The sequence below is a fragment of the Pelodiscus sinensis genome, chromosome 4 (assembly GCF_049634645.1).
Source record: "Pelodiscus sinensis isolate JC-2024 chromosome 4, ASM4963464v1, whole genome shotgun sequence".
Lineage (NCBI taxonomy): Eukaryota > Metazoa > Chordata > Testudines > Trionychidae > Pelodiscus > Pelodiscus sinensis.
The window spans coordinates 2,163,273-2,187,179 of NC_134714.1; the positions used below are offsets into that span (position 1 = coordinate 2,163,273).

Sequence of the window (23,907 nt, forward strand, 5' to 3'; positions counted from 1 at the left end):
CTTTTTGTGCAAAAACCCCCATCTTCTGCAACAGCCATTCTTCCTCAAAAAATGAGAAAGAACAGCTCTTGCACAGGAGGGGTTTTTTGTGCAAAAAGGAGCCGTCTACACAGCTCTATTTTGCGCAAAAGCTTCCTGTGCAAAAATGGCTGCTCATTAATTATGTAAATGAACATAAGAACAGACGTACTGGGTCAGACCAAAGGTCCATCTAGCCCAGTATCCTGTCTGCTGACAGTGACCATCACCAGGTGCCCCAGAGAGGGTGGACCGAAGACAATGATCAAGCGATTTGTCTCCTGCCATCCCTCTCCAGCCTCTGACAGACAGAGACCAAGGACACCATTTCTATCCCCTGGCTAATAGCCTTTTATGGACCTAACCTTCATGAAATTATCTAGCTTTTCTTTAAACTCTGTTATAGTCCTAGCCTTCACAGCCTCCTCTGGCAAGGAGTTCCACAGGTTGACTACACGCTGTGTGAAGAAGAACTTTCTTTTATTAGTTTTAAATCTGCTACCCATTAATTTCATTTGGTGTCCTCTAGTTCTTCTATTATGGGAACTAATAAATAACTTTTCTTTATCCGACCTCTCCACACCACTCATGATTTTATATACCTCTATTATATCCCCCTTCAGTCTCCACTTCTCTAAACTGAAAAGTCCCAGTCGCTTTAACCTCTCTTCAAATGGGATCCGTTCCAAACCCCTAATCATTTTAGTTGCCCTTTTCTGAACCCTTTCCAAGGCCAAAATATCTTTTTTGAGGCGAGGAGACCACATCTGTACACAGTATTCAAGATGTGGGCGTACCATAGATTTATACAGGTGCAGTAAGATATTCTGGGTCTTATTTTCTATCCCTTTCTTAATAATTCCTAGCATCCTATTTGCCTTTTTGACCGCCGCTGCACACTGCGTGGAAGTTTTCAGAGAACTATCCACCATGACTCCAAGATCTCTTTCCTGATTTGTCGTAGCCAAATTAGCCCCCATCATACTGTACGTATAGTTGGGGTTATTTTCCCCGATGTGCATTACTTTAAACTGATCCACATTAAATTTCATTTGCCATTTTGTTGCCCAATCACTCAGTTTGGTGAGATCTTCTTGGAGTCCCTCACAGTCTGCTTCTGTCTTGACTATCCTAAACAGTTTGGTATCATCTGCAAACTTTACCACCTCACTGCTTACCCCTTTCTCCAGATCATTTATGAGTAAGTTGAAAAGAATTGGTCCCAGGACTGTCCCCTGGGGGACACCACTGGTTACCCCTCTCCATTCTGAAAATTTACCATTTATCCCTACCCTTTGTTTTCTGTATTTTAACCAGTTCTCAATCCAAGAAAGGACCTTCCCTCTTATCCCATTGCCATGTAATTTACACAAGAACCTTTGGTGAGGAACCTTGTCAAAGGCTTTCTGAAAATCTAAGTGTACTATATCTACTGGATCCCCCTTGTCTGCATGTTTGTTAATCCCTTCAAAGAACTCTAATAGATTAGTAAGACATGATTTCTCTTTACAGAAACTTTTGTCCAACAAATTATGTTCTTCTACATGCCTCACAATTTTATTTTTTACTATTGTTTCAACTAATTTGCCCGGTACTGAAGTTAGACTTACCAGTCTGTAATTGCCAGGATCGCCTCGAGAACCCTTTTTAAATATTGGTGTCACATTGGCTACTTTCCAGTCATTAGGTACGGAAGCCGATTTAAAGGATAGGTTACAAACTACAGATAATAGTTTAGCAATTTCCCATCTGAGTTCTTTTAGAACCCTTGGATGAATGCCATCCAGTCCTGGAGATTTGTTAACATTAAGTTTTTCTATTTGTTCCAAAACCTCCTCTAATGACACTTCAATCCGGGACAGCTCCTCAGATTCATCACCCACAAAGGACAGTGCAGATTTGGGAATCTCCCCAGTGTCCTCAGCCGTGAAGACTGAAGCAAAGAAATCATTTAGTTTATCCACAATGGCTTTATCGTCCTTGATTGCTCCTTTTATATCTCGATCATCTAGGGGACCCACAGGTTTTTTAGCAGGTTTCCTGCTTCTAATGTACTTTAAAAACATTTTGTTATTTCTTTGAGAGATTTTGGATAGCTGTTCCTCAAAATCTTTTTTTGCTTTTCTTATAACATTTTTACACTTGATTTGACAGTGTTTATGTTCCTTTCTATTTATCTCACTAGGATTGGACTTCCACTTCTTAAAAGATGCACTTTTGTCCTTCACTGCTTCTTTTACATGGTGGTTAAGCCACGGTGACTCTTTTTTAGGTCTCTTGCTATGTTTGTTAATTTGGGGTACACATTTAAGTTGGGCCTCTATTATCGTGTCTTTAAAAAGTTTCCATGCAGCTTGCAGGGTTTTGGCTCTAGTCATTGTGCCTTTTAATTTCTGTTTAACTAACCTCCTCCTTTTTGCGTAATTCCACTTTTTGAAATTAAATGTCAGAGTGCTGGACTGCTGAGGTGTTCTTCCCACCACAGGAAGGGGCCCAGAACTGAACGCAAGACTCCAGATGTAGCCTCACTAGTGCCAAATAAAGGGGAATAAACACTTCTCTGGATCTGCTGGCAATGCTCCTCCTAATGCAACCTATTATGTCGTTAGCATTCTTGGCTACAAGGGCGCCCTGTTGACTCATATCCATCTTCTCATCCACTGTAATCCCCAGGGCCTTTTCTGCACAACTGCTACTTAGCCAGTCGGTCCCCAGCCTGTAACAATGCTTGGGATTTTTCCGTCCCAAGTGCAGGACCCTGCACATATCCTTGTTGAACCCCATCAATTTAATTACATTATGGTCACTATGAACAAAAGGTCCATACATAGTCACATGAAACCCCCCACCCATGGTAGTTCCGGAACAAGAAGCAGCCTTTCATAGAAACATTACCTCTGCATCGTGCCCTCCAGCAATACCTTGCCAGTCAATATGGAGAGCGTTAACATCGCCCAATGACACACTCTTTTTCGGGTTTTGTGGCTTCTATAATCACCATGAGCATTTCACAGTACCCATCGCCACCTTGGGCAAGCGCTCAGTAACATATTCCTACTGCTCGACGCTCATCATTCAAGCATGGCATTTCTATCCACAGAGATTCTCTGGTGGATTTTGATTCATTTAAGATTTTTACTACATTTGCTTCCTGTCACATACAGTGCTACTCTCAGGACAATCTGTTCTCTCATTCCAATAATTCCGTACCAAGGTTACTCCATGTCTCTCTGATTATCCTCATTCCACCAGGTCTGTGTGCAGCCAATTCGACCAATATCCTCCTGTAATATCAGGTACTCAGATACCTCTGCCTAAGTATTGAGACTGCTAACACTGGGTTCAGCTGAGACCACAATTTCTAGCTATCTGCCTTTATCTGATTAATTGAAAGGGACTTGTTCATTGGAGTGTTTCTCTCTAGTTCTTACCGATACTTTATTAACTTCTTTCCTCTTCTCTTTACTAGGATACAGTGTATCATCCAAACTCTCCTCTAATGGAATGGCTCTCTCCAAAACGTGTGCCTTGCCACATTTCTCGGCTTTCCCCCACTGCTGGTTTTAAAAATCCCCTACAATGTATTTAATGTTCTCTGCCAGCGTTCTCCATCTGTCTGAGTTAATAGGATTCCATCCTTCCTCTACATGTTTCTCCCTTCCCAAGAGCTTCCCCAGCTCCCAATATACTGAAATACCTCCCCCAAACCGCATCATCTCATCCACACATTGAGATTCTGCCTGTGAAACTGGCCCTGCAGGTGGAACTGGAAGCATTTCAGAGAACACTGCCATAGACGTCCTGGACTTCATCCTCTTACTTAACAACCTGCATTTGGTCTCCACACTCTCTCACACACTTCTCTGCATGTCAGTGATACCTTCCTGTACCATGACCACCGGCTCCTCCCTAGATGGTGCTTGGTCCTGCCGCGAGGGCAAGGGACTGGACTTGACCTCTCGAGGTCCCTTCCTGCCCTAGTGTTCTGTGATTCTTGGAGTCTTTCTAGATGTCTTTAGATGTCCTCAACCTGGCTGGCAATTCTCGCTATGTGGGTTTCCCGATCATTGCAAACCCAAGTATCTGTATTTCTGTAGACCAACCTCAAATGACTGCTACACCCGGCACTGTAACACCTGGGCGGGGGTTGCTCTCCATGCAAGGGGGCACCAAGACAGCATCTAGGAGGAAGCTACTAACAACAGGGTAGATCTCCCACCACTGCAGCTTGAGATTCCCCTTTCTCCTCAGTAGCAAGCTGGGGGTGGGACCACCCAACCATCTTCCTCTCTCTAGAATCCCAGGCTGGCAGAGACCTCAGGAGTCATCGAGTCCAGCCTCCTGCCCAAAGCCGGACCAACCCAACTCAATCATCCCAGCCAGGGCTTGGTCAAGCCGGGACTTAAACACCTCTAGGGATAGAGATTCCACCCCCTCCCTAGGGAATCCATCCCAGTGCTTCACCACCTGCCTAGGGAAAGAGTTTTTCCTAGTATCCAGCCTGGACCTCCCCCACTGTAACTTGTGTTAGGCCCTAGATAATTGGTCCTAGTGCAGTTATGTTAAGACAGATCAAGGAAAGAGGTTAACAAAGGTTTCTGGGTAGTCCCTGAACAGAACTAGAAATATGGTAAAAGCAAGGGGCACTCCCTACATACTTGCTTAAGTTGCAAAATAAAGTAAGTGAAAGGCTGCGCCTGTGATGGGAACAGCTAGTTTGAGAACTGATAAGGTAACTCCCTGTTTCTGTTCTCACCCTGATCTTAACGAACTGTCTCTGCCCTCTGTTTGTTTTAACTCCCTGTCTCCTTGTTGTTTGGTACTTGCCTTCTGGGCTGATAAGAAAGCTGTTGATGCATTATGAATTGCTTAAGGCCATGAAGTATACGCATTAACACTAGAAGCTTCTAACTAATTAAGGGGGGCTGAGAAGCTTGGGCAAATGTTGATGACGCGATGGAATTGTCTATATCATCTTACTTGTTACTGAAATCATGGCTGGTTCACTTGGGAGACGGGCTGCTCTCTAGTGTAGTGTGCACCATTCAATAAAGAGCTTGTGATTTGGATCTTGCTGGTGTTGCCTGTCTCTTTGCGGTCAGACAACGAACGGAGGCCATCCAGGTTCGAGTCCCCGACACTTGAGACCATTGTTCCTCGTTCTGCCCCTACTGAGAACAGCCTCTGACCATCGTCTTTGGAACCCCCTTCTGATTCCTCCTCACCTCTTCTCTTCTGCAGACTAAACAAACCCAGATCCCTCAGCCTCTCCTCGTAGGTCAAGTGCTCCAGCCTCCTCAACATTTTGGTCACCCTCCACTGGACCCTCTCCAATGCGTCCACATTCTTTCTATAGCGGGGGGGGGGGGGCAGAACTGGATGCAAGACTCCAAATGTGGCCTCTGTCTCCCTTAGCTCCTCCAGTGCAGCCAGGCTGGTCTCCAGAGCCCAAACACAGTCTCAAAGGGCCAGGAGCTGCTTCTGCTGCAGGCTCACATCTACCACTCACCCACAAGGCAGGTTAGCTCCAAGTTGCCCTCAGCACAGCCAGCTGGACTGTGGATGGGCTTCTGCCTGCACTCTTCTTTGCTCCAGCAGTTTTACTGATCTTTGTTTTTTGGAAGGGCTCTTGGCCTAAGATTAGAATAGTTCAGTTTGCTGTTTCTGGCTTTCCCCCTCTCCTGCTAAACCCCCTCATCAAATTCCCATTTGCCCCTCCTGCTCATTACCAGCACGGGGGTGGATATTCTCCATCCCCATTGGCACTACTAACGCCTGCTCAGATTATTAAAGCTCCTGGCATCAGGACGAGCTGAATTATTCATCACTCTTAATTTGTTCAGGGGATTTGGCCTGTTTGACAGCAGTAGGAAAACCATTGTTTAAAGAAAACACCGTGGTCATTATTCAGCATTTTGCAACATTCTTGTGTTTTGCCGGGGAGCAGAGTTAGAGATTCTTTCAAGGACAGACGTTTGTTCGTAAATAAGCAAATCCATGTTAATGTTTCTTAAATGGAACATTTCAGCCTTTTTAGGACGCGTTCAACTGAAATGCTGGCTTCCCAGCCCAACGGGGATTGAAAAACCTTGAACTTTCACCTGGGATGGAAACGTCGGTCTCCTACCAGCTCTTTTCAAAATCGTTTCATTAGCACATTACACACACTTGCGGCGTGTGTGTGTGTTTCTCCCACTAATCGCTGTGGACTCTTATTTCACCCCTCTGATGGCAGAAGCTGTGTTATAAACAGAAAGAAGGGAATCCACAAGGCCTCAGGAAGAGCCGCATGAACCTTCCCAGGGGAAAGTGTCACATCCACACAACTTTGCAGGCAGGCAAAGAAGGCCACTGCCTCAGGGCCCGGTGATCAAAAGGGCCGGAGGTCCCAGCTGCCACTGCCGTTACCTCGACACCAGTGGTGGCTGGAGCCCGAGGCCCCTCAAATCACCATTGAACCCTGGGCGGTGTGGCCCAGGCAGCACTGAAGGGCTCTTAGCCCCGCCCCGTCTGCCCAAAGCTCTGCCCCTTCTTGGAGTGTGGTGCTGCCTCCTCCCCCAATCCCGATGGGCCTGGTAATTATGTTGGTGACCCTGTTTGTCTGAGTGTTCACAAGATTTTCATAATTTCGTATTCTTGTGACTAAAATGGAATGTCCCTCACTGTGGATATCCACGGGACACTACCAAAGCAATCGTAGGGGTCTCATCCCAGTTCGTGCTAGCAAACACTAGCGTTTATTGAGCTCTCCTCAGGACAGGCTGTTGAATTCCCTGTCTCTAGGTTATTTCTGAATGAAAGTCTTTCAAGTGCAGCAAAGGCAGCCTCACAAAAAGGCACTTGGAGCTGACCTTCTGGGGGAAGCTCCCGTAGTTCCTTATGGGGAGACAGAAATAACATGAAAACCAGGACTCTGAAGCCATCGGTCTCCCCACTTTTCTGGGGTAGAGTCGGAGGCTCCGCTCGAGGCTGAGAACTGCAGTCTTCGAGGGATGTACCAGGAAACCCTTCAGCAAACATCTGACTGTAAAAGTAGACACACCAATGGCGGTCTGAGGGGAAGGTGACACCTCCCGGATTAACCACAACTGTTGAACTCACAAAGAAGGGATTTGCCACCCACCGGAGCATCAGGCAGTCCGTGGGCAGCCTCAGGGAGTGACAGCTCCTTGACGATGGCTGAAGATAGGCCATACTGCAATGGAGGATCCTCCCCACATGGAAAGAAAGCGCAAAGGCAAGCCCCCCTGGCTGGATTCAGGAATGGTTAGAAGAACGGTACCATCTCCTCAACCACTCTGCCGACCTCTGCAGCAAGTTTTTCACTTCATGAGATCCCTCCCATGGGATGTATCCACCTACTCACTCCTGGTGGCCAGGGACCTCACAGAGGAGACTTTCAGCTGATGAATCCCATGCCTTTAAGCTCTTTCTATGTTGGGCACAAATAAATATAAATTAAAATAAAGCTAATTTAGATCCCACTTAAACCACCACCTGACACAAAGTCTTTACCATACAAATTAGGCGCATTGAACAAATAATGGGATACTCATACAAAGTGATTAACTTCTCCAGCATCAAGCCGGTCCAGGAGGAGCCTTTACTAATCATGTGTCATTTGCATTCTATTCAAAGGAAGGTGCCTGCCAGAAATAGGAGTCGGCTGGGGGAGGCTCTGCCAGGTGACTCTAATGGCATTGATTATGTCTCAGTCACAGACTCCTCTGACTAATCTGAGCTCGTTTGATTGTGACTGTTCATCTTCTCACTCCCACGACTCCATCAACACCCTGCAGAGCACTTCCCTCCGTAAATAACCCTCCCCCATGGCGGACGTCAAGCATGCGCCCATGTAAAATTAATCCATCAATGAATTCGCCCGCTAGACTGACACAGCCCCCGAGGAGAGAAACGCACGTAGGCATCAGCTGACTCCCAAAAATTCTTTTCCAAACAGGAAAAAGGAGGCTTTCCTATTCCTGCAAGGCTAGAAAGATTTGGCTCCCGTTGTGGGGAGTGGAAGGGTTAAACCAGAGTGACTCTTCCAGTGTCTCTGAGCCTGCCCCATAGCCCTAATGTGCCCGTACAGCTGGCCTGGAGATGTGTTTGAAATGGAACTTCTTACATTTCTTCAAAAGCCACAAGAAATTCCACAATCTGCCCCTGTTTGGCCCATCCTCACTACACCAGCCTTGGCAGCCCACACTCCATCCCACATGGTATCCCGTCCAAGGCCTGATCCAAATCCCAGCGTTGGAAAGTAGCCATGCCTCTTTGTGGGCAGAGCACAGAGCGGTACCTTGCTATGCCAAGAATCATAGAATCATAGCGCTGGAAGAGACCTCAGGAGTCATCAAGTCCAGTCCCCTGCCCAAGGCAGGACCAACCCAACTCAATCAACTCAGCCAGGGCTTGGTCAAGCCAGGACTTAAACACCTCTAGGGATGGAGATTCCACCCCCTTCCTAGGTAACCCATCCCAGTGCTTCACCACCCTCCTAGGGAAATAGTTTTTCCTAATATCCAACCTAGACCTCCCCCATGAGAAGCCCGGTGAGAAAGAGCTCACCAATTTCACCAGAACTCAAGGCCACTTTTCACATTGTAGCATTTTCTGGCCATCTTTCACCTATCTGCACCCCCACTGTTTTGGCACTAGAGATATTTAAAAGACAAGGTTATTTATTTGATTTTGTTTCTTCCTATCATAGTTAAAGCACATGTATTTCATTCCCCTGCCAGTTGCTGAATGAGAAAGTTCTCTGCAGCTCTTTTTTATAGCACACCGGATAGATTTGTCATTACTGGTGACAAACACGAGCTAACAATTCCATGCGAAAAAAACAGGGTTTTTTTTTCACTATTGACCTTAGCTAGGTTATGATTTCCACCTACCTTCCTATCTTACCTACCTTTCATTAAATAAATTGGAACTGCCTCTGTGCTCAAAATGAGTTGTGGACCACTTTGAGCTTGTTAACTCCTTTTTGAAATCAGAAAAAAATAAAAAGAGCAGAGAAATCAAACACATTGGCAACAAGATCAGACAAACCACAAATGTTTGCACTTAGTAGCTGACTCGCAAAAGTCACGTTGAGTTCCAATTTATCACTGATTGGTGCCAAGGAATATCCTGTACATCAAATTCTTGGCATTATTTAGGGAAGAAGCATTAATAGATGTAAAGACTCCAAATTTCTGCTGACATGTTTCATCGTTCAATTTGTAGCATGTTACTGTGTTTTGTGACATTTGTACCTCTAGACCCCTTGCTCCATTGATCTGAAGAAGTGGGTTGTGCCCACGAAAGTTCATGACACTATCCACATTTGTTGTTAGTCTTGAAGGTGCTGCAAGACCATTCATTGGTTTTTTTAAGTGTTTTCAGGAACTGAACAGTGAGTTTTCAGTCTTCACCTCTACATCGGGAACATGGGCCCTGGATCTTTGTAAAACCATGTTTAATTTTGACAGATTCAAGGATTTTAAGACTAGAAGAGTCATTAGTGAGCAACACTGAATTCCTGCATCACAGAGATCATAGAATTATGCCCAGTGATTCCTGCACCAAGCATATAAAGAGATTGCCCAAAGCAGTGCTAAAGGGAGGGAAAAATAAAAGTGGATTTTTGTTCTTTGCACACTATATGCATGGACCCCATTCATTTGGGAGCTCTGCTGGTGTCCTCATTAACATGCTGTTAACACAACTGACATGTGGAAAACACTAGGGCATGTCTACACTACGGAGAAGATCAACCCTCTGGAGGTCGATCTCCTGGCATGTGAGTTAGTGGGTCTAGTGTAAACCCCAAACTGAATGCTGAGGGCCGTCTCCACTGGCATCCGGTACTCCTCGTTTGGTGAGGAGTAAGGGAAGCCAACAGGAACGTTTGCTCCCTTGAGCCTCACACAGTGTAGACGCCAAGGTGACTCAGCTTACGGTCAGCCAATTCCAGGGTGCCAAAGCAATTGAAAAGGCTGATGATGTCTGAGTGCAAGGGAAAAGCTGAACTATGCTCAGAGGAATTCTGCCAGAGCCCAGTTGGGAAAGTAGCTGAATGTTCTCAAAGCCCAATGACTGAAACAGGAAGTTAGCAAGCTTAGCCTGGGGCGGGACCACATACTCAGGAGTGTATAAGTAGAGTCAGAGGGTTGAAGGTCAGACAGCCTAGCCTGATCTCCTGTGTATCACAAGCCACCAACGTGAAACCCAACAACCAATGTAGGACCAACCCACTGCAACCCCCGGGAGACTCCACAAAATCTCACAAGCTTCCTGCAGTGGTTTTGTGCAACTAACAAAAAGGCGTCTGTTGCCCGTGGCCAGTACAAACACAACCCCAAATGGCACGCAGATGGAAGCTCATCATGATATTTAATCCTGGCTGCCTGAAATTTAATTGCACTGTAGCATTTTCTTTTTAGTCGCTAGCAAAACCTGTCACTTCCCTTTCCTCGTGAAGCTGCACCTGTGTGCCAAGGAATGCCAGCTTCAATCAGAAATCAGTTAAAGGCTGCATTGTCAACATTCAATAAGCTGGCAAATCACAGACACCAAATACATTATGCTAATAAACACAGGGAATACTTCAGTGCTGCCAACACCTCCAAATAACTCGTATGAAGCAAAACACTTGACAACACTATAAACACTTGGCCCGTCTGATTCACCTCTTCCCTCATCCTGTAAACACCTTCTCAGAAACGGAGAGGTTAGCAGGAAGAGAAAGGAACAGGTGATAACATCTCCAATCACATAATATCCCACAGAACCAGTACCGGTCTGACCATTCGAACAGAGACGGGAGCAGGGCTGAAAGAAAGGACTGAAAAGGGGTGAGTGGAATGGCGTGATTGGAGAACGGATGAGGCTGGGAACAAGAATGGGAAATTAAGAGACCATGGAAAAGGCCTGAACTAATGGAGAATAATGTGGGAGAGGGTTAGAATGGGTGTGGTGATGATGTATTGGTTGGAGGACTGATGTTCCATGCAGGACACATCACATGATCAATTATCTACAGCCAAGCCCTAAAATACAATACAGATTTGCTCCAGAACCACAGACAGAGACAAACACCCACCGGGTCTTTATCAGGAAGATCTTTCTCTTTAAAACCTAACTGCCCTCCTGGGGCAAAGAGGAAACAGACTGACAGCACCAGACAAGTACCCAGACGTCAACAACTTCAAGACAGGCCCAACAAGGAAAATAACAGCCCACCACTGGTCATCCCCTACAGCCCCAAGCTCAAACCCCGCCAGTGTATCATTGACAATCTACAGCCTATCCTGGAAAATGACCCCTCATCCTCCTGGGCCTTGGGAGACAGGCCGATCACACAACCCCTCAAGTAGAAGCAAATATTTACCAGCAGCCACATGCCACACCGCAGATACACTCACCCAGGAACTGACCCCAGCAACATACCCTGGTGCCAACTCTCTCCATAAATCTACACAAGTGACAACCCATATCAGCCATCACAGCAGGGGCTCATACACCTGCACATCCACGAACGTGGTCTAGGCCATCACGTGCCAGCAATGCCCCTCTGCCACAGATATTGCCCAAACCGGCCAGTCTCTGTGTCTACGGATAAATGGACACAAGTCAGACATCAGAAATAGTAACACACATAAGCCTAAAGGGGATCATTTCAACCTGCCTGGTCACTCAGTAATGGATTTCAAAGTAGTCATTCTTCTACAAAGGAATTTTACCAGCCAATTACAGAGAGCGAGAGAGAGAGAGAGCAGAACTGGAATTCATCTACAGATTTGACACTAAGGGTGGACGGACATGATAGAGGGCTAGAAAATCTGGATTGGTGTCAAGAAAGTAAATAAGGCAAAATTATTTACTTCTTCCCATATCATAAGAATCAGGGGTCACTATATGAAATCAATAGGTCACAGATTTAAAACATACGAAAGGATTAAAAAAGAGCCAGCTAAATGCTTGGCGGATGGGTCCATCAATAGCTATTAGCCAGGATGGGCAGGAATAATGTCCCTAACCTCTGTTTGTCAGCAGCTAGAATGGATCACTTGATTCCCGGTTCTGTTCATTCCCTCTGGGGCACCTGGTATTGGCCTCTGTGGGCAGACAGGACACTGGGGTACATGGACCTTTGATCTGACCCAGTCTGGCCGTTCTTATGTTCTTAATGAGAGTAGGCAACGTGCCTTCTGGGATGTCGAACCATTAGGGGCTGTACTCATTTATATTTTTAAGCACACACATTAGATCACCGTACTCTAAAGACTTTGCCTTTCCTCATTCTTAGAGGCATCATCCGGCAGCATGCCCTGGAAATCGCCTCTTTGCATCTGTTCTCGTCTGGTGACATTTGCGCCAGGTGACGGTTCTCTCGCTATGAAGTCAGGGTGGGCACTGGGGAAGGCGTAACTGTCCCTCACAACAAGAATTCCTGGAGGACGGAGTCATCCTTGACCAGGAGCTCCACAGCGAGCAATGGCTCCGTGTAGACTGGGAACATCTTTGCCCCTTTGAACTGCGCAACAGCTCCCAGAATTAACAACAGATTTCAAGTGGTGGGAAGATGATGCCTGAGGGGCTATTTCCAATAGGGGAAGGTACCTGCAACTCACATTGAAGTCAGCAGATGTGGCAGATGACCAGGATCCTGCACCAGGGCTCAGATGAGCCAAGAAGAGAGCGACTGCCCAGCATAGCCTGGGCAGGTAGGTACTGCATGTGTAACTGTAACTGCCACCAGGCAAATTTGAACCAGAGACCTCAGGAGCTTAGTGTAGGAGCCTCTGCAGCCTGAGCTATAAAGGCTGCTGGCGCTCAGCTTCGGCTGTAGAGCTCCCTTGTTTTTACCTCTTGCTGTAAGAAGTCTAAGTGCTACTCCATGGGACAGGGAACCACACCCCATGGGACAGGGAACCACACCCCATGGGACAGGGAACCACACCCCATGGGCGTGTGGGTTACATAAGCACCAATTTGTGCTGGCGAGTCACTGATATAACCGGGCGAAGGTAGCGTTTGACCAGTGCTGAAAGAGGGTGTGTGTGTGTGGCTATTGACCTGCTAGCCTCTGGCCCAGGACTACGAAAACATGGCAAACAGATTCGTTTCAATGATGATCAACACACACATTTCATGGACAATTATGTACTTAAAACAAGGTTGGTTTCCCATACAGAACGAACTCCTCTCCTCAAAAATAGCCACGGGCATGTCTTTTCCCAAATGTTTAAGAATATTCAGTCATAATATTTGTTTATCGTATTACAACAAGGCAGAAAATTGTCAGCAAATGGAGCAAATAATGGATGCAGAAATCAATCGTGTGCAGCCTCTCTCTGACAAGGAAGCTGCTGTGGAAAACGTTGTGAAAGCAGCCTTAGATGCAGGCCCTGATCTTGCAGTTCCTGCTCAGCAAGACTCCAGTTGATTTTTGCCTGAACAGAGGACTGCACAGTCTTGTCCTTGGCCCATTAACAGTAGGAGGGAGTAACAGCGACTCTTTGGCTGCAGAGCAGTCACCCATGGCCAATGGGAAGGCAAGTCTCCATCTAAGGTCTTGCCACAAGGGACAGCTCAGAACCGAAGGAGGAACGGTCAGGGCTGAGATAGCATGACAGGCTTTGGGTATGTGTGACGGGGGGCAGTCACAGACGACCCCTCAGGGGGGCCTCCCGGGGTGCTGACATGGCCACTGCCACTCGCCTTCCCGCTCTTTGGAGCTCCTCACCACCCGGTCCTGCTGGACCAGCTCCCCGGTCTCCTCCAGCCAAGGCCCCGAGCTGAGGTCCCTGCCCCACCGAGACTCAGTACAGACACTGAATCTCTTCAGGACCAAGGAGAGGGCAGTTTAGGGCCCAGCCTCCGGAGAGAGGCTCCCCAGATGGGATCAAACCCCGAAGAATTAGGTGATCCCCCTTTAGCCATGAAAGGGGGAATGTGCACGCTGGTTGCCCCCTCCCCCCAGGTAACAGTCGCTTACACTGGGCTCGATAGAAAATACAAATGGATTTATTAAGTTGAAGCAGTAGGATGGAAGTGGGAATAAGTGAGAACAGACAGAGAAACGTAGGTTACAAATAAAAAGAAACAAAACCGCTTGGCTAATTCTCCACTGAAACCTCAATACAAACTTACTCACCCTCACCCTCAAACCTCTTTTCCAGCTGCCCCTCCAAACCAGGGCTTTCTTCCACAGCCTGGGGTCCCTGGCCCCTTCCTTCAGGTGCAGCCCAACCAAAAGACCCAGACCTCTGCTTTCCTATTCCTTTTGTTAAGGAGTTGAGGCCCCTCCCTACCACCCACTGCTCAGGCTTAAGGACAAAAGATTGTTTAACAGTGGCCCATCCAGAAGTTGCAGGAAACCCCCTCCATGTCTCTCATTCACACATTTGAAACTCACAAATTATTCCCCACTCCCTGTGTCTAATTTTATGGACACAAATGATACATACAACCGAGTAAGATAAACAGAACCAGTGGATCATGACGTGAAGATCGATGGGTTACATGAAATAATTCGTTCAAACCACCTTTGAGTTATGTATATTCATGTCCATGAGTCCATTTCATAAACCATGGGGTGGAGGGGCTCTGTCACAGTATGCTCAAACCTAGGTTCCTCAGATATGACTGCCCATGGCAACGCCCATTCCTGCCAGAACTGAGGCTGCTCGCTTTGGCCATGTCTACACTAGGGAATTCTTTCCAAATGACTAAATTCGATGTAAGAACTCCTGATTCAACAAATTCAAACTTGCGTGTCCTTACTATGGGGAAGCATCAAAATGAGACAGGTTCCATGAATGTGCGACCTTGGACCCGGAGCCCCAGGAAGCCGTGGGGAGCTGCGGGAGGCCAACTGGTTTGAATTCACAGTGTCCACACTAACGTTATTTCGAACTTGGAAGTTTAGAGTTGGAGGTATTCCTCATGAAAAGCAGGACTATAGAGTTTGAATTCCGCAGCCAGTTATTCCGAAATACTGTGTGTGGCAGTGTGGACGCACTTACTAATTCAAACTTGGGGGGGAGGGGTATTTTGGACTAAGATCCTAGTATTGACCTTTGTAATTACGACTGGCCTCAGTGAATTTGCATGGAACCAGCTTGCCAAAGCGGATTGGGGTGGGAAAGTTATTCAAAGACAACGACTGGCAAGAAGAGGGTAGGTGGTGTCATTGCTCTCGTTTGGAGGTTAGCTTGGTGCTCTCAAGCTTGTCCAAGCCCAGTGCTCTACAAGGGCCTGTGCAGGTTTAAATCCAGATGAAAGTGGTGAAATGTGCCTACAAGTCATGGGCCTCGCCTCAGTTGCTCACCTGCCTACCCGTTTGGAAAGGCAAACGATTCAAAAGGAGGCCTGATGTTATTGTAGAAGCTGCGCCCAGTCATAAGCCATGCCTGGGAAACGGGAGCAGCCTGCAGCACGCCGAAAAGAGCTTCAAGGCAAATCAACTTGCCAAAATTGAAGCTCTCGTGGGAACTACAACAGCAAAGATCCCACAGCAGCCTCGTACCAAAGCCGTTCCCACCCAGGTACAGAGCCTCGCAAGTGAGAACTGGCCCTTGTCTGGATGGAGACCGCAGCCCACGCAGCCTGGCGAGGGGGCTGCTGCAGGACCCGGTCTAACCAAGCGTCCACAGCTAGAGAGTCTTTCTAGGCCGGAGAAGGGGTCGTTGAGGCTCAAATTATTCAAGCTGGGCATGTCTCAGCGTGTGCCAGCCTAACCCCTACGAAGCGGAACTGGCCTCTCTCTGAGCCAGGGCGCCCCCAGCTGGATTGACTCTTTCTAAGCTGGGGCAAATACCCTGGCTCCCTAACGATCCAGGCAAGCAGCCACCTCGGAGCTTGACAAACCCATCACAGAACCAAGAGCCAGATTCTGCAAGGTGCATGTCCACCTTCAGCTGGGGAACTCTCGGCCGGCCCAGCGTAACTGGCAAGAATGCAGGGCGCGGCAGCTGCTCCTTCCTGGCAACGAATGGAACCACCCCAAACCTGCTGGACTGCGCTCACTCCAGGGAGTATCGGCAATCCAAACGGCAGTCCTTATTTGCTTTGTCTCATTTCCCTACGGAACGGCAGCTGGATCTGCCCACTATGCTAAAGGTCAATCATGTGTTTATTAAAAATATTTCAGCCTTTTTGCAATTGTATTCAAGATAGAATTCCTTTAGAAAAAACGACCTACAGAAAAAAATACTTTGAAACAGAACCAAACACACACGACTGCCAAAACAACAAAGGAATTCGAAGACAGATTGTATAATTACGTTGGTGATTTTTAATACGCTTCGATGTAAATAAAGTTTCATTTCTGAGCATTTGCTTAATGAATCTGAGACTGGTTTAATTAATGACTTCAGTATGAATCAACCACAAAGCACATACGGGAGAGATTTAAAAGTACATATCCTATTACATGCACGTTAAGTGTGGCTTTATCAAGGACTTAATAAATAACCGCAATATCTGAATACTGAGAAAGCAAAAAAGCAGGACCCATGAGGGCTATCATCTGTCATATGATGCAGTTTTAAAATCAGAGACTGCAAATGCGTAAGGGCCTTAGAACACAAAAATAACAGTTTTGAGAAGAAAATGTGTGTCCGTCTGTCACTCCACATTGGAAGAGAGAGAACATCAGAGGCTCTTTCAATGCAAGATGTGAGGGAAGGAGACATATGCAGGACAACAGACCATGTCCCGATAGTGTTGTAAATAACATTGCCAGAGGAGTTAACCATACTAGGCCCACCTTTGACTTGCCAGTGCCTTGAATGGGATTGCCTAGTATAACATGAAGAAGCAAATGGTCCAGGCTGTTTGAAAGGGGACCAATGCTCTGCTAAATTTGGTTTGGTTTAGTAGACATAACATCGGGTAAGTCAACAGAATGGTTCAAAGTCTCCTTTTATTGTCACCTGTTCGAATGCAGAGATGATGGAGTTATAGAATCATACAACACGAGGACTGGAAGGGACCTTGAGAGGGCATCAAGTCCAGTCCCCTGCCCTCGCGGCAGGACCAAGCACTGTCTAGAGCATCCCTGACAGGTGTCTGTCCAACCTGCTCTTAAATATCTCCAGTCATAGAGACTCCACAATGTCCCCATGGTGGCATATGCACGCCCTGCTACTGGGGTGATCTAATTTTGGGGGTGTGAATGCTGCCTCCTCGGCAAAAAGGGGGTTGGCCATCACTATAGTCTATAAGACTTGACCAGTCTCCGAGCCACCCCGAGACCATAAGCGGCCAGGCTCGCCGGGTGGTGTGCCCAATGGCCAGAATCCAGGGCAGTGCGGTTTACTAGCCACAGTCTGTAAATAGCTGCTAGTCCAGGGCAGTATGGCCCACTAGCCAGTCAGTGCAGCTGGGGGCTAATGCCCTGGTAGGGGGACCTGGGCCCTTGATGCTTCACCAGGTCCCAACCCTGGGCCCTGTGAGCAGAATGGTCTGCCACTCCCTCGGCGGGGAATCCAGCCGAAACGCGCCGAGGACACCGGGCTGGGAGAGGTCGCTCCTGCACTCTCCCTGGGTCACTTCCTACCGTATGGTTTGAATCAATGTCCCATGTGATAGTTGGGCCTTCTGGCTCTCCAGTAGCTGTTTCTCCCTGGGATTCCACGGGGGTTGTGTTGCGACTGTCTCCCGGGCCTCCAGCGCTCACCCCCAGGGTAGCTGGCTGCAGAATTTAGGAGCTCCAGCGACAGGTCCTTCTCCTTCACTGGTCAGTCCAGCCTGAGCTGCTCCATGCCTTTTATACTGCTCCACAACTTGGAGCACACCCAGTCTGGGTAAAGGACTTCCTCCGCCCACAGAGTCTTAGCCTCCCCCTTCCCCCCTTCAGGGAGGGGTATGCTCTCCCCACCACAGTCCCCAGGCAATTTATTTCAGTGTTCAACCACCCTGACAGGCAGGAAGTTTTTCCTAATGTCCAACCTAAACCTCCCTTGCTGTAGTTTAAGCCCATTGCTTCTTGTCCTATCCACACATTTTCTCCTTTTCCTTGTAACACCTTTTTAGATACTTGAAAACCGCTATCATGTCCCCTCTCAGTCTTCTCCTTTCAAAACTAAACAAACCCAATTATTTCAGTCTTCCCTCATAGCTCATGTTCTCTGGACCTTTAATCATTCTTATTGCTCTTCACTGGACCCTCTCCAGTTTCTCCACATCTTTCTTGAAATGTGGTGCTCAGAACTGGACACAATACTCCAACTGAGGCCTAATCAGCGCAGAGTAGAGCGGAAGAATGACTTCTTGTGTCTTGCTCACAACACACCTGTTATTGCATCCCAGAATCATGTTGCCTTTTTTTGCAAGAGCGTCACACTGTTGATTCATATTTAGCTTGTGGTCCACTATAACCCCTAGATCCCTTTCTGCCGTACTCCTTCCTAGATAGTCGCTTCCCATTCTGTATGTGTGAGACTGATTGTTCCTTCCTAAGTGGAGCACTTTGCATTTGTCCTTATTAAATTTCATCCTATTTACCTCAGACCATTTCTCCAGTTTGTCCAGATCATTGTGAATTATGACCCATCCTCCAGATCACTTGCAACCCCTCCCAACTTGGTATCATCTGCAAACTTAGTAAGTGTCCTTTCTATGCCATTATCTAGATTGTTGATGAGGATAGTCCCAACACAGACCCCTTACAGAGCTGTAAGTACCTGGCTGAAAGGAGAATGTGGCTGAGTTAAAGGCTACACAAAGCACCAGGTAACGAATAGGTTATTTCATTCGGGTGTACTAGGAAGGACACACTCTCAGCGTGAGCTAGAAGAACACCCCACTCGCGTCTAGCCCAGGTGTGGTGGATAAATCTGCCCATTGGCCTAAGTGCATGAACCCCATCAGGTCAAGGGGCTGTACCGTACTATGGACCCAGGGTCCTATTTCCTGTGCACAGAAAACACCATTTTTCAAAGAGGATACTAGGAAACATACCAAGCGATGGCTCGTGTCATTCCCAGTGGCACGTGTGCTTGCAGGTACATATGAAGAGTAGCATTTGCTGTACTGCCGAACCTCCAGGGCAGAAGTGATCACTCAACATGCAGAGTAAAGAGAAATAGCCTAAATTAGCCACTAGGAATACGAAATGCTCTTCCTTTTCCAGAAACACGTTTCCCACCATCAGCTGCGGTGTGTGACCTCTACCGGATGAGAGCATTCGGTGGACAGCCATTTGCACCTGGGCAGCACGACAAAGGATGTCTTCTAGGTCTGCCTTGCCGTGCCTGCGAGAGCTCGCCTTTTCACGTCGGACTCCTGCAAGATGGCACCGGACCGTCTGCGTGTGCTGACTGCTCCAGTATTCCACCAGTTGAGCCCAAGTATTTTCTAGCCTCTCTTGCTTGAATTCAGCTTGTGCACTGCAGAAAAGCAGAAACAACTGCAAAACCCTCTCTGCAAACCCCAGATCCCCTCTGAAACTGCTGACTCAGCAAGTGGCATCACCAGCTTCCAGCACAAAATGGTTCTGTGCAAAGAGAATTATAAAATGGTTACCAGAGAGCGGGTGTAGCAGGGGAGAGGGGAGGTCTAGAGCAATGCAGGTCATGTCAGTTCTAAGTCGGAGTTCTGCCATGAATGCTACCATTGCGGAAGTCAACAGGGTACCCTGGTAGCCAAGAAGGCTAATGGCGTATCAGGTGCATTAGGAGGAGCATTGCCAGCAGATCCAGAGAAGTGATTATTCCCTTTTATTTGGCTCTGGTGAGGCCACATCTGGAGTATTGCATCCAATTCTAGGGTCCACGCTATAGAAAGGACGTGGACACATGGGAAAGGATCCAGCAGAGGACAACGAAAATGATTGGGGCACATGACTTACAAGGAGAGGCTGAGGGATTTGAGCTTGTTTAGTCTGCACAAAAGGGGGGATTTGAGAGCAGCCTGCAGCTATGTGAAGGGGGGTTCCAAAGAGGCTGGAGAGAGGCTGTTCTCAGTGGTGGCAGAACAAGGAGCAATGGGCTCAAGTTCCAGTGGGGGGGGGGGGGGTATAAGTTGGATATTAGGAAAAACGATTTCCTTAAGAGGGTGGGAAGCGCTGAGATGGGTTCCCTAGAGAGGGGGTAGAGTCTCCATCCCTAGAGGTGTTTAAGTCCCGGCTTGACAAAGCCCTGGCTGGGATGATTGAGTTGGGTTGGTCCTGCGTTGGGTAGGGGGCTGGACTCTGGCTCCTGAGGCCTCTTCCAGCCCTAGGAGTCTAAGTTTCTAGATCTGTTAATGCTGGTCTGGGAACAGCAGCAATTTGAGAGGATTGCAGGGATGTGTAAGACCACAGAGGCAATGTGCTCATTGCGCAATTCACAGCACCCGGAAACATTTGCTCTGAGCTGTCCTATGCCATGTCCCCTTACCACAAACAACCCTCGGCACAGTGAGTGTTTTCAGAGCTCCTTCCTGGATATATGTATCCAGGCACCTCCATGCTGGCTGCCACAGCACAAACTCTCCTGCCCAACGATGGGTGGGAGGATTTGGATCAGCTCCCCCTGTTCCTTGCTTGTAGTGAGCTGGAGGAGGTTAGCACTTTCGGCACATGTTTCCCAAACAGGAAAGCCTATGGCCTGAAGCTCATTAAAGGTTAAGAATCTGTGGCCAAAAGGCATTCTGCACTACAAGGCCGGGCGCGGCATGGCTGCCATAGCTCCATCTTCAAAAGGTCGGCCATAAAACTCCTATTGTAGACCTTTCAATATCACTCCAGTGGTCCAGCTCTTGCTGCATCAGAGACATTAGAACTCATTTCACCATAGTTCACAAGCAGTTTTATAAATGTCAGCTCTTAAGTCTTTCATGGGAAAGTGCAGTAAAGCATCGGACTGGCCTTTTGGCAGCCACTGGAGTATTACCCCAGAAAGGCCAGAGGTTCAGTACTGCATTATCAGAACGCCAGCCGTTAGGAGGGCGTGTTTAGAACTGCCTGATATTGCTTGTATCCTCATCAGTACCAACGAGAGAGAGAGAGAGAGAGAGAGAGAGAGAGAGAGAGAGAGAGAGAGAGAGAGAGAGAGAGAGAAAGAAAGAAAGAAAGAAAGAAAGAAAGAAAGAAAGAAAGAAAGAAAGAAAGAAAGAAAGAAAGAAAGAAAGAAAGAAAGAAAGAAAGAAAGAAAGAAAGAAAGAAAGAAAGAAAGAAAGAAAGAAAGAAAGAAAGAAAGAAAGAAAGAAAGAAAGAAAGAAAGAAAGAAAGAAAGAAAGAAAGAAAGAAAGAAAGAAAAAGAAAGAAAGAAAGAAAGAAAGAAAGAAAGAAAGAAAGAAAGAAAGAAAGAAAGAAAAAGAATCTGTGAACTTTCAGGAAGCACTAGCAAGAAAAAATGTCAAAAAATAAGAGAAGTAATAAATTACTAGCTTCGATTTTACACAAGTGAGTACTTAGCAGTAGAAATGGGGCATGAAATGAACAATTTATATTTTAATTAAAGTATAAAGAGGACATAGTTCATACATTCTGCACATTTATCATAAGCAACTGGTTTGAGAAATACCAATATAAATGTTTAAATTCTCTCCCAACTCTGATCTCTTCTTGCTGTGATAATGTTCTATCATCTATTTCAAATGACTCTCCCATGGGATTGCCCCAGAACCACCCCCCCCCCCTGAAAGCTTGTTGGAGATGCACTTTAGAAGTCATTCATCTTTGGCTACATTAATGTTTTCAGGCAGTAGTATGCAGGGAGATATAATCATACTGTACGTCAGTTTCGGTGCAGGGCCCCATAAGCCAATAAAGAAGATACAACAATGGTCAGCGACTTCAATATTCTGTCAGAATTCTTCCAGGAACAGGAAATAAGTTAACATGAGAATGTTAGAGTAGCATTCATTATACCATAAGATACAGCAAAGATTTTAGCATTTGAGCACTGCTCTTTAAAGAGTTGTGTCTGTTGACAGTTATTAGTAAAATCTTTTTTTAAAAGTACCAAGTACCATAATAGTGTTATTAATCAATGAGACATACATAGTATTCCCTGGGTCTTGTCTAGTAAATTTCCCTCTACTTGTGTTATTTACAACTGTCAAAAGAGGCAAGCTATAACAGATCTACTATACGAATAATTGAACTGGCAGGCCCTATCCCTCAGCCAGATTTGTATTGGTAAATTCTTACCCATTCGTATAGACATTCATCTCTCTCTCTGTATGTGTGTTATATATACGGCGAGAGAGATGAATGTATATACGCAGAGACTGAGTGAGGCTATCACTGAAAAACAACAGGGAACTGGCATACAGCTGTACTTACTACGAAGTGATTCAGAAAACCCCCCAGTAACCCTCTTTCTTCACACTACAAAGTCTGTCTTGCCTGCTTAGCTGTTGTTCTATAATGTTTGAGGTCGTACTAACGAACAGAAAAGGTTTTCCTGAGATCGTATCAGACAGCACTTGTAACACAAGTACATGCACACGAAGGTCACCTCAGTGCACAGCAAACAAGATGTACAGTAATTACCGTTAATCGCATCTTCAATAGAGTGCGCCATGTGGAAGTAGAGAAACTGGGAAAAAGCCACTTGGCAGAGTAGAACATGGAACTCCAAGGCTGGAGGGCATCTCAAGACGCCTCACGTCCAGTCTTGCGGGTGGGTGCGGGGCCCAGTAACCCTTGGCCATCTCGGACAGGTGTTTCTCGAAATCGGAGGGTCTCAATCTCCTGACGTGTACTCCCCGGCGGTAGCGGTTGTGCGATCCAACCCAGGGGTCCTGGTGGGCTGGGGTCTGTCCATTCCCATCCTCCAATGCCTGCACCTTCCAACCATAATCTCCTTCTCTCTCCTTACAGCTCCTCATCCCCTCGGGGGACAGTCCCTGGGGGTTATGGGAGAGGCCTGGTGCAAGGGCGGGAGCCATAGGGAAGTGAAGAGCAGTTGGAGAGAACACTTGCACCATTTTCCTGCAGCTCCTTTCACCGTAGAGTGTGTGTGTGTGTGGGGGGGGGGGGGTCAGCCTGCTGCTCCTCTCCTCCCCCGCAACAGATGTTGAATTCTGCACCATTTGAGTCATTGGGAGCTCAGTGAATGACTCCTACAGGGAGAGACACCCGTTGGCAGAGGAAATGAATGAACCAAAAGTCATGACTCAGAGCTTCAGCCGTCTGCAGCATGGGTTGACATAAGGCCGGTGTCAAGGCAAGCCAAATACTGCAACGCATCAGCCTGTTCCACGTTCACAGCCCTCCCTTTGCAGGGTACATGAATTCTGGGATTTTCCCGCCTGAGGAGAGCTCCTCCATCGCGCCAGTCCCGTGTTTATTTCGGTCTGTCTCGCAGCTACCGTCCGTGCGTTCTCTCTCGGTACGGGAGGGGTCTCCCTGGCTCGCCAGAGAGGTTATTTTCACCGAAGACGGGAGCTGTTCCAAGCTGTCCATCTCGGGTGGAGGAAAGTGCTCCATTGGGAACGGCAATCCAAGCCACAGGAGGGAGCTGGCGTACACAGAGCTGTACTTGCCAAGGGAATAGCAGCTCTCAAAGCTAAACGTTTCTCCTGCGTGTTAAAGCGCTGCCCCTGAACGGCACCGCTGCACGTGCCAGGCAACTGAGCCAAGAGCCCAGCCATTTTCAACTTCTCTCCAGCCATTCCTGCAAGCGGGGATAGGAGCCGGGCACCACAAACACAGCAAAGAGCTCAGTACGCTCCAGATCTGTAGCCACCCGTCTTCGTGTGAGACAGAAAGGGGACCGCCCCCTCCGCTCCCTTGCCTAAGGAAGATCCTGCCCGCGAGAACGCCGGCGCATTTCAGGTACAAAATGTTTCTATGTTTACAGCTTCCTTGAGGCATGGCCAGGATGGTGTCTTGTATGAACACACAACTCCACTGCTGAGAAGCCACGGGCAAGAGGCTGCCTTAGGCTACTCCAGTCATCA

At 47.3% G+C, this 23,907-nt stretch overlaps 1 long non-coding RNA gene across 2 annotated transcripts in view; it reads right to left on the minus strand.

The window, feature by feature from the left end:
* LOC142829042 (uncharacterized) overlaps positions 1-23,907 on the minus strand; it is a 210,116-nt gene that overhangs the window by 107,584 nt on the left and 78,625 nt on the right. The window lies entirely within an intron of this gene.